Source organism: Brassica napus, chromosome C1 (genome assembly GCF_020379485.1).
Source record: "Brassica napus cultivar Da-Ae chromosome C1, Da-Ae, whole genome shotgun sequence".
Lineage (NCBI taxonomy): Eukaryota > Viridiplantae > Streptophyta > Magnoliopsida > Brassicales > Brassicaceae > Brassica > Brassica napus.
The window spans coordinates 16,714,452-16,725,860 of record NC_063444.1 but is presented as its reverse complement, the minus strand read 5'-3'; the positions used below and the strand labels follow the sequence as shown (position 1 = coordinate 16,725,860).

At 29.1% G+C, this 11,409-nt stretch overlaps 1 pseudogene; it reads right to left on the bottom strand.

Moving 5' to 3' along the window:
- Positions 1-7,151: 7,151 nt before the first annotated feature.
- On the bottom strand, positions 7,152-10,133 carry LOC111205598 (annotated as a pseudogene).
- Positions 10,134-11,409: the final 1,276 nt, after the last annotated feature.

The following is an 11,409-nucleotide window of genomic DNA, read 5'->3' as shown; positions in this document are numbered from 1 at the left end:
GGGATAAGATTTCAAATTTTGAAAAATAAAAAAATTAAAATTTTCAAATGATAAACTTAGAAAGGTGCTATTTTGGTCATTTTAGTTTTTGAGTGCTATTTTTGTGATATAAACTTAGAAATGTGCTATTTTGGAGATTTGCCCAAAAATCAATTGCCATTTTTACGATTTACAGTATAGTTAAATATGATTTCACCCAGTGATGGAGCCTGAGAAATTTTTGACCGGGGTCAATTTAATTTATAACAAAATATTAATTACATAGAAATTTAAGTTAAACTTATTATAATAGATCAGTCAAACAATATAATTTTTTGAAAAATACTAAAATAATTTTACTATATAGATATATCCAAGTATTAACTTACAAAATAGTTAGTATTCTTAATCATCAAAGAATAAATAGTGTCTAAATGATTTTTCAGATTAAATTTGTGATTAGAAGGACTAAAATAGAAATGCTATGAAGATTAAAAGACAAAATGTATGTGTAAAACTATTTGTACTTAAATTATTTTTATCGGAAATAGAGATTGGGCCGCTGTAAAATAAATATGGACTGTTTAGATAAAAAAAAATTATTACATACTACTTAGTTAGATAATGGTTAAGAGTTATGGTTATCCCATACTGTTTTGTTTGTTACAACAGTCCATATTTATGACATTACACACTAGATTATAACTAAGTAGTGAGTACTCGTGGAGACAAACAAAACAGTATGGGATAACAAAGCATTATGGTCTTTTATCCTTTTTCTACTAGATTATATTTTGTAATGATATCACGGGATACATATCTTGAAAACTTATACTAACCAGAGATTTTGTCCGGGCTATACAAATAGCATTGTATTTAATATTTATATTACAATATTATATCTATTTATAAAAATATAAATAGTAATTTGAATTAGAAATGAATAAAACTTGCAATTTATTGTTTTTATTATCTAAAATATGTATGGGATGATGAACAAATGTGAAATGAATTAAAAATTGTTAAACTTTAGTTATTATCCAAAATATTTCTTTTTACATATATTTGGTTATTTTGAAAATATATTATTAATCTTAACATCACATTTTTATATTTATTATTCAAATCATGTTTAATATTTTATTTCTGTATTATTTAATTTTTTATAATATATTTTATTACTATATAATTTATTTTTACATTGTTTTCTATGTAAATATGTAATAATTATTGTTATAGGCCAATGTAAAAAAAAATTCTTATTTTAAAAGAGTTTTTTGGTCTAGTTTTAAAAACAGAGTTACGTTCTAATAAGCCAAAATACTCAATTATAGAAAAGAACATGACAAATGTGTATTTTTTTTTTGTCTGGTTAATTATGCTATTACAAATTATGAGAAACATGACATAGGCGATATTACAGCCGACAATTATATCTGCCTTTTGAGGATTCACGCCAGACTGCATCACCCTGAGTAGCCCTATGAGATTCATTCCTGACGGTATTCCTTGCGTCATGCTGAAGATCTCTTGTAAGCATTTTCTCTAATTTTTTGCATAATTCGCCTTCTCCGGGAATTGAAACCCAGACCTCTTTCTGTAGAAATTGCGTTGTCTGGGGTTCGAACCCCAGACCTGGGTGTAGAAGCCTTTAAACCTTGACCACTAGGCCACGGTGCTTCCACTGACGAAGGTGTATTGTGGGTGGTTTTTTCGGGTGTTTTTCAAAACCAACCTACAATTTCTAGTCAAACCCAACCTCTTTTTTTTGTCATTACTATTCATCAATAAAATTTTTATATTATCCCTATGTTTTTGAATTATTCACAAAATTACCATTTTTATTTAATTTTTTATTATTTTCGAAATTAACAAAAAACCAAATACACCCTAACTATTTCTTCTTATTTACAAAAATGCCATCATCATCAATTTTTTCAACCACCATGAACCACCATTTTGAGCTCTAAAGCTCAAGAATTCAATTTTCAACCACTTTTTTCTCATTCTAACCCAAAAAACTTCATTTTCTCTCATCTCCTCTACATTCCCATCTAAAAAACTCTCATAACTTTCATTTTCATAATCACAAACTTCATATTTTCGAGTTTCTTCATTAGTGAATAGTCAAAGATGTTTCTTTTTGCTCATATTTGGAGTTTGGACGGTTGAAAAGGTTGGAAACGAGCTTTACACAGGAAAAAGGTAACTATTTACATGGTTTTCGTACTTTTTCAGATCTGTGTCACGACGGTAGACTGTTTTGTATGTCTACGCCTCCGTGGAGACTTACGATGCAGTCTATTTGTCAACGCACAGGTTAGTTTTGCAATTGACTAAACAATTTTTTTTTCTAACGCAGACTTCCCCAGTAGTCTTCGTCTTTACCTTTGACAACAAAAATAAAACTTTCGGTAGACATACTGAGACGAAAAGAGGTTAGTTTTTCATTTGACCAAACTTTTTGACTTTTCAAAATAGACTTCAACGAAAGTCTACAAAATGTAGACTGCCAACAAAGTCTATAAAAGGTCCGTTCTGCATTTGACCAAAACTTTGACTTCGTTGAATAGGTTAGTTTTGTGTTTGACCAAAAAGTTTAAAAAGCAATCAAAAATTTATTAAATTGTAGACTTCATATGCAGTCTTCTTATCTTAGAAAAAAAAATGTAGACTGCATATAAAGTCTACTTTTTTATTTTGGTCAAATGCAAAACCAACCCGTCGGATTTGAGAGTAGACTTCACAAGAAGTCTACACACCCGTAGACGTTCATTTCAATCTACTGATTGGAAGTCAAACTTGATCAATTGCAAAACTAACCTCTTTCAAAAAAATTCAAACATGTGGACTGCATATGAAGTCTGGTTCTGAAAGCCAAATCTTGGATGAATTATGGTCAATTGCAAAAACTAACTTTTTTAAATTGTACACTGAAATAAAAGTCTACATGTACAAAATCACAGTTTTTTTTCAACTATAGAAAGTAACCCGTAAAATGGTCAATTGCAAAAACCAACCCAAAAAGTAGACCTATTTGACAGTGTATGTCTGTAAACTGAAACGAACGTCTAGATCTTCAGAGACTAAATATTAAGTCTGCACAGAAAAATCTATAAAAATGTGAATTTGTGTATTATTCATTAAGTTTTTTTTGTTTGACAGTGTGTTAGTTAATCCTAATGGGTTTGAGTGATTTTGAAAAGAAAATGTTTTATAATTATGAAAGTGTAATTCATTTGATTTGACAATATTGTTAGCTAATAATTGTAGACGTATTTGTAAGTCTTCGTTTATAGTTTTATGAAACATGAAATATTTCTTTGCTGATTATGTAAACCTGTATTTTTTTGCAGGAGATGGCTCAGATACCTGTTGTATACGGAGAATGAGTGGTGAAAGGCTCTTTACGGGAGTTTGTGGTCAATAATCGGAAATGAAGGAAAATGTTTCTTATGTCTGGTGGTTTTACACATGGTGAACTTCTTGAAATGGCACTAGAAGATTATGGTCTGGACAAGAAAATCGAGAAGGTGGTGCTAACATATTCCTTACCAGACGTCATTTTACAACAAATGGCTCCGGATACTCTTCCTATGCATGTCACGAATGATAGACAAGTGCGGAACTTGATCGAGTTAGCTAAGACACACTTTGTACGCCTTTGTGTATCAAGTCAGAGCCAACTAGAAATTTTTGGTGTTAGATAATAAGTGTACACGTCTTTGTAAATCTAAAAAGGTAGACTGCAATTGAAGTCTACGTCGTAAATTCTATTAAAAGTGCAATTGTGTATTATTCATCATATTTTTTCATGATTTAATTATTTTACAGTGTATGTTAGTAATTTAATGGTCTTGGGTGAATTTCAAAAGTTAATGTGTTATAATTATACACTTGGAACTTATTGCAAAAAAAATTGATTAGTTTTACTCTTGAAACTTTTTGAGAATTTTGTATAGATTTTCTTCTTCTCACATGTGTGTTAGTTATTATTTTAGCCTATGGTGGTTTTACTTGTTTGGTTGATTAGATCTTGTGAAAAAATTGATATCTAACAAAAAATTAATAATATCATACAAGTGAAACACAACTAAAAATGAATACAATCTTTATAGATTATGCATTAAACAATTATTTAAAAATTAATATTTTATTATGAAAAATTATTATAGAGCAATATATTAAAAAGTATTCTTGAGTATGTTTGATTTTTCATAATCTTGATGCCCAAATAAAGTCTTGAAAAAAATACCTGCAAAATAAGATAGAGTTATGAGAAAAACATAAGATAAAAAAATAAATCATATTTTAGTAGACTTTTTATTAAGTCTACGTAAAGTTATTGTTTAGTACACTAACGTAAAGTTTTCATATCTAAAAGTGTACATTTAGAAAATTTGAAAATATTCTGTTCCGGAAGATATTTCAAAAATAGTTTTTTTTGTCATCTTTGTAACAAAGCAAAAACATAAAGTATGAATCTTTAAATTCTGTTCATTATAAACACAAAATATCTTATAATGAATATATGTAAAGCTTACATTTTTGGGAAGATGATTTTAAAACTTTGGAAAAGAATACCTGCAAAAAAAGATTAAAAATTAAAATCATATTTTGAGTAAACTTCTAATGAAATATGGTTAAAATTCAAGGCTTGTAGACTTCTTTTCAAGTCTACCAGCCCTAACTTTTACTACTCTATCAAAAAAAAAAAATATATCTGAAATAAGTTAAATTCTAAAAAACTGTTAAAAATATAATTTAATAGATAAAATAGTAATAATTAAAGACATAGAATTTGAATATGTAACTTTATTTTAATATAAATACTAGAACACATATTTAAAATCTATAGATGTAAACCTTACATTTTTAGGAGGAGAAGAAAACAACTATGGAAAAAAATAACTGCAAAACAAGATAAAATTATTAAAAAACATAGAAAAGAATTAAAGTCATATTTTTGTAGGCTTCCAACGAAGTCTGTTTAAACTTTGTGGTTTAGTAAAATTCATATGAAGTCTACTAGCTTTAGTAAACTTCTTTGGAAGTCTACACTGTCTGATAATTTTCAGATCTGAAAAAATCTATACATTTTGAAATTTGAAAATAATTTTAAATCTGAAAATACTTTTCAAAATAGAATTTATAAGATAAACTAATAGCAAATTAATGCACAGAGCTTGATCTATAAATTTATTTGAATATAAACATATAAATACATATTTAAAATCTATTAATCTAAAACTTACGTTTTCAGAGGAGAAATGAAATCCATGAGTGGTAATACCTACAAAAAAAGATAATATTGTTAGAAATAAATAACATAAAAATACACATTTAAAATCTATAGATCTAAAACTTACATTTTTTTTAAAGGAGAAGATGAAAACCATGAATCATAATATCTAAAATGACAAGATAACATTGTGAGAAAGACTTGAGAAAATTTTAAAGAGAAAAAAAGAGAAATGAAAGAGTTTTTGAAAGAATTGAGAGAATTTTAGGGAGAAGGAATAGAGTTTTAGAGAGAAAGGAGAGAGTTTTAAAAACTTGTGCAGCCACTTTAAAGAGACTGTATTAATTTTGTTTATATAGAGAGAAAAAAATGTAACTAGGTTAAAATTTACGATGATGTAGACTTCTTTTGAAGTCTAATAAACTTAAAATTTTGGAGTTGATTTTACTATAACATAGTAGACTTTTTTAGAAGTCTACTATAATAATTTCATTATTGTTGCTTATTCTTTATTATTTTAATAATTTTAATATATGATTTACTAAATTTATTTCTTTATTTTTTAATAGTTATAGTTTATGATTTCATTTTTTTTATTTTTAAGGAACTTAACTTAGTTTAAATATAATGATTTTTTGTAAAAAAAATTGAAAAATATTGTCTAAAAAGACGTCTTCAAATAAATAGACTTTATTGTAGGTCTACGATACCCTAAACCACAAATTTCAAACCCTAAATGTTTTGCTTGATAATCAAAAAGTCTCAACTATACAAAATATAAACTACTAAACATTAATATGCAGATTTAAATTAATAAAACAAAATCAAAACAAAATCTAAAATCTAACCCTATGAAATCAACCACTAAAAGACATAACATGTTAGAACCTTTTGTTTTTAAACTATGAACATTGTCTAACACATGATAACCAAATTAGTATATATTCTTCAAAAAAAATCAATTATATGAAATTTTAATTTATTTACTTCATATTATCCATTATATTGATGATTAGTTAAAAATATCACAATAATTATTTTTATACATTTTCAAAATCAAATTATTAGATCAAATTAGAGTGTAGACTCCAAAATAAGTCTATAAGGTAGACTTCGTAGGAAGTCTATATATATGTAGACTTCCTTTATTACGTGTAAACTTCCGAAGGATAAAAACGTAAAATATATTTATGTTTTTATGTTTGGTCATAAGGGTTAAATAGTACTTTCACTATCCCTTTAGGTTGGCTTTGCATTTGACTGAAAGTGGGGTACAATTTTAGGTTTGACTCGAATATTTAGGTTGTTTTTAGCAAATGTCCCGGTTTTTTCCTTTGTCGTTCAACTCCTCTTTCTTTTTATATGAAGTGATGTAATACTATTTTCTGTATTTTAATATTTTTTCTTCAATATTTCTTTAAACTTTTTTAATAATGTCTATAAGCTTATTATAATTTTAATACAAAAATTTATGACGTTGCCATAATGTCCGTACTTTTATAGATCCAACAATAAGTTAATCCTTCTACATAAGAGTCTGACTAATTTTTAATCTTAAAACTATTCAAAGAAAAGTTATAGTCCAAAATTTATTTTGATGTACCATATATTTAAAGCGATAGTTTAGATAATTGATTATCAATAACGTTAAAAATTTATAATATTTTGTGTAAATCAATTACTTTTGAGTCAGCAATACTTATTTGTGTTAATGAGTCAAAAACTCTCTATATTGTTTTTGGATAGTCAAAAACAATTCAATAGACCAAAGCTTTGGAATATTATTTTTGAATGAGAAAATGAACATGTCTCTGGAAAAATCCAAGTCTCTGGAAAAATCCAAGTCTCTTTGTAAATATATAGTAACCGTGACTTTTAAAATTTATATATATATGAAGACATAAATAATTTAAACGGCCAGTTATTCCAATCAGTTACCCAAATCACATCCATGTAAAACCACTTGTTCACTTGCATCGTCCTTCACATGATCAGGACAGTCCAATACGTAGTTATGATCGTATCCGATACCCACCTCTCCTGTAGACTCGCCTATCCATTTCTTGTGGTGGAAGCGAAAGGAGATCCCTTTCCCGTAAGGATCTCGCATGATCTGTGCGTTGATCCACATGGGTGATATGTGGACCCCAAATCTGTATCATGTGGTCAAGAATGTTCCATGAGTCATTACCCACCAAGTTCCAGTATGTATTCTGATCTAAGTTAATCGGAGTGTTTTTGTTCTCTGCAGATGCCTCCATGTTAAGTTCCATGGTAGTTTCTGACATGAGAATGTATGTCGGTGTGTTAGAAACTGCACCAGGATAACCTATCCAATACGTATAAGATAAATGATGAAAAAAAAATCTTTTCCGCAACGTTAATCCCATATATAGATGTAGGGACCTTCTTCTTGAACAGATATGTGATATTTGAAAGTGATGAAAGGTCTTTCACCGTCTTCTGCTACGTCCCATATTTATGAGTAACATTTATGTTTTACACATATCTGATGAACTTTGCAAAATGCTATATAATCATACAAAAGAAGAGACAAGTGTTACGTACCATGGAGGCTTATTAATGGGAGGTGTAGTCGATTCCACTGAGTCTACATTTGCCGTCTTAGATCCAGTTTGCCACACGACCAACTATGCCCCTGAAGTAGCGTGGAAGCTCATATGTTTCAGAAGTATAGATAACACACAAATTCATTAGACTATTGATTCAACCACAAGAGACCTGACCATATATTTGACAATATAATCCAAATTCAAAAACAAACCAAAACAAATCAGAAATGGCAACCAAATTAAAACGATGATCCATATTAAAAAAAGTAAAAATGAAATCTGCTGCTTATAATGAAACTCTATGCCGCAATATTGGATGGTCAGTGAGAACCCAGACTTGCACCTTCCTTCTTTGAACCACAGTGAAAAAACAAACGACACACACAACAATAAAACTGGTGGTTGTGGTTAATGACAATGGCTCATTCACCATTGTTTGATCATCTTAGCCCAAGCAGTGTTACCAGCATATAAGCCTCAACTCCCATATTTAAAACTGTATTGTGTAAATAAATCCACAGTGATTTTCAATGTCTGAGAATATAATTTTAACAGAAGATTTTACATTTTGAATAGTTTTTCTTAGAGAATTTAAAGTATACCTGGATGGATTTCTCTTACTATATACCATATTTTTGATGTTATAAAATATATTTACAATTTTTTGAAACCAAAAATGAGTTGCACTGCTAACACCAAAGAAGAAAAATGAAGTATGATATTATTTTCTTCAGTTGTTAATGTACGTTGACCTATGTTATACTTTTGTATATTTAATTTTCATTTGAAATTTTGAATAACATTTATGAAAGTCTTGAATTAAAATACTATTAAATGGTATTGTGGTGAGTATTAATTTTCCTACATTATTTTTGATTAGTTTATAAAAGTTATTAGATGGTTTCTCGGACTACGCTCTTGGTTTCCTTATTATTTCTGATTTATTAAACATTCAAATTTACATTTATAAATTAAATCTGATTAAATGCAAATAAGAGATATGAAATGTTTTTAGTATTTTATTCTTGTAATTATTAGGATGGTAAGGAAAATTTTAAAAATTAATTAAATGTTAGTTTTGATTTAAATAGTTTATTTATGTTTTATGTAAAACATTCATCAAATTTACTACTGGTTTTTAATTTTGTTTGAGTTTAGAATTATTAATTTCTAATTTTTTGTTTGACTTTAGAAATACCAAGTGCCAGTTTCTGATTAGAACCAATGATTAATTGAAATTTTTTTTACATACCAAAACGAACCCATTTCATGACTGGATCGACAAAATACAACAGTTCTCCAAGAAATATCGCATATTTCCTAACATAGTTAGTGAAAATGTTCTTCACACTTTTACAGCTTTGAGATAATGTAAAACATCATTTTTAGTTTGAGGTTTCCAGTCTCTGCATTGCACAAATACATGTCACTAACTCCCACTCATTGAAATCCACACCAGCTTGGTTTATGGATTCTGTAACCGAATAAGTATTAGTCTCAACACACAACTTATTAAATCAATACCAGGTATAAAATATTAACATCTTCAACAAAACAATTTGGGTGCCGGACAAAGCATATGCACATAACAATATGAAATGGGTAACAAAAAGTTTGGAAAAGAGAAAGAGAGAATTAGCTTCTTCCTTGAGAAGAAACTTTACTGTAACCATCATCTCTATTTGTCATCATCTTTGTCTATATATCTAAAGACTTAGCAACACGGTAAAAAAAATTTGTTTTGCTAAAACACGGTAAAGTTAAGAGAATATGGCTCTTATATGATCAAAACTCATATGCTGCTGACGGGAAAACATTACGGATTTGAAAATCCTTCGAACCGTAGATTAACACCGAGTTGCAGCTCAGACAGACCTAACTGTACACCAGGAGCTGATTTCCTTGCATGGCAAGCCTAAAAATTAAACCAAATAGGCAAGCAATAGGAGAATATATCATTCATATTCAAAAGAAAACATGTTGATTTATACATAATACTGACCGTTGAGTGTAGCAGGAAGAGAGAGAATACTGTTTATCTTTTGATCATAATAAACATATTCATATCCAATCTTTGGATCTTTCCCTGAGAAAATGAATATACATCAGTATAAACATCAGTACCTAACGCCAATACAATCAACAAAGATACCAAGACACCAAAACATACTTGCCCCTTTTCTCGATTTCACACCTACAGTAAGAAACACACAAAAGCCATCACCAAAAGTTTTCATAATGCTCTGTGTTATTTCGCGAGGAAGAGAATGATACCCAAACGTACCCGTATTAACGATAACTTTAGCATCATCCCTGCTCAAGGCCACCTTGTAATTACTTTTGAGGTTGTCTAACGCTGTACAGAAAAAGAGTAGAAACCATGTGTGTCCTCTCTTAGTCAGTATTAGACTCAGAATGTAGTGAGGTTTATCGAGATCATAAGCTATCTTCTACAACTAAAAGAACGAATGGGATCAAACTCAAAATAAAAAGTAACGGGTTGTAATGTTACATTGGCACACTCCTCGACGTAAGAAGGGTGATTCGAATGCAATATAGGGCCACTGGAGACTTGCCTGAGATTTGAACCGATTTCATGATCATCGATTGGTTTATGGAATGGAGGTTGCAGAATTTTGTTTAGTGAAAGCTTAGAGCGAAGGGTTTATATAAGAGGAAAAAGAGAGGGATGGAGGTGGAAGGTTAGCATCGCTCATGAAGTTAGGAATGAAAAACGGAATTGAATGAGTCGTCATAACAACATCGTAGCAGCGATTTGCAGATAAGACGATGAGGAAGTGGGAGCGGCAGCGTCGCTTGCTACAAATATTTAGGTTGGGAGGATAAATGGACAGATTATAATGAGTCAGATATAATTGCTATAAGCCCAATTACATTGATCCGGTAAATTTTGTGTCAAAGAACGTCTGACGTGGCAAATCAACATCCTCTGATTGGCTGATTTTTTAATCTGAGGTGACATACTTCTCCATTGAGTATATTAATCTTTTAGTATTGTTAGATAGTCTCAAGTCTTAACACACAAAAAAACAGAATGAACATCGTTTTAGTATATCAATGGCTAGCAAACATCATTTATGACATTACTGCTTAGAATAGGCTTGTTGTTCTCTGATTTTTGCTTCTCTGTAACCTAACCTCCGATGTTTGGCTGGTTTGTCAGTCGGAGACTCTGTTCCCGATGCCTTTGACGTTGATAACATAATATTCTCTACGTTTCATAATATATATGATATTTTGGCTTAATGCATAAAAATTAAAAAAATTACATTATTCTAAAAAATACTTTTAAAAAATATAATTTTAAAATCATTCAACCAATTATAAAAAAACTGTAAAATTTTACTGGTTAAACAATTTCCAATAAACTTAAAGTTAACATTAAAATCTCAAAATATCATATATTTTGAAACAACATAAACTTTCTAAAACATCATATAATTTGAAACGGAAGAAATATTTTTTCATTTTAAAAAAACATCATTTATGACATTTCGAATAACTTAGATGGCCCCTTAATAACCAACCCGTGAATAGGATTGGTGGTTCGCTATAAAAGATATAAAGAATAAATAAAGGCATTATAATTATAAA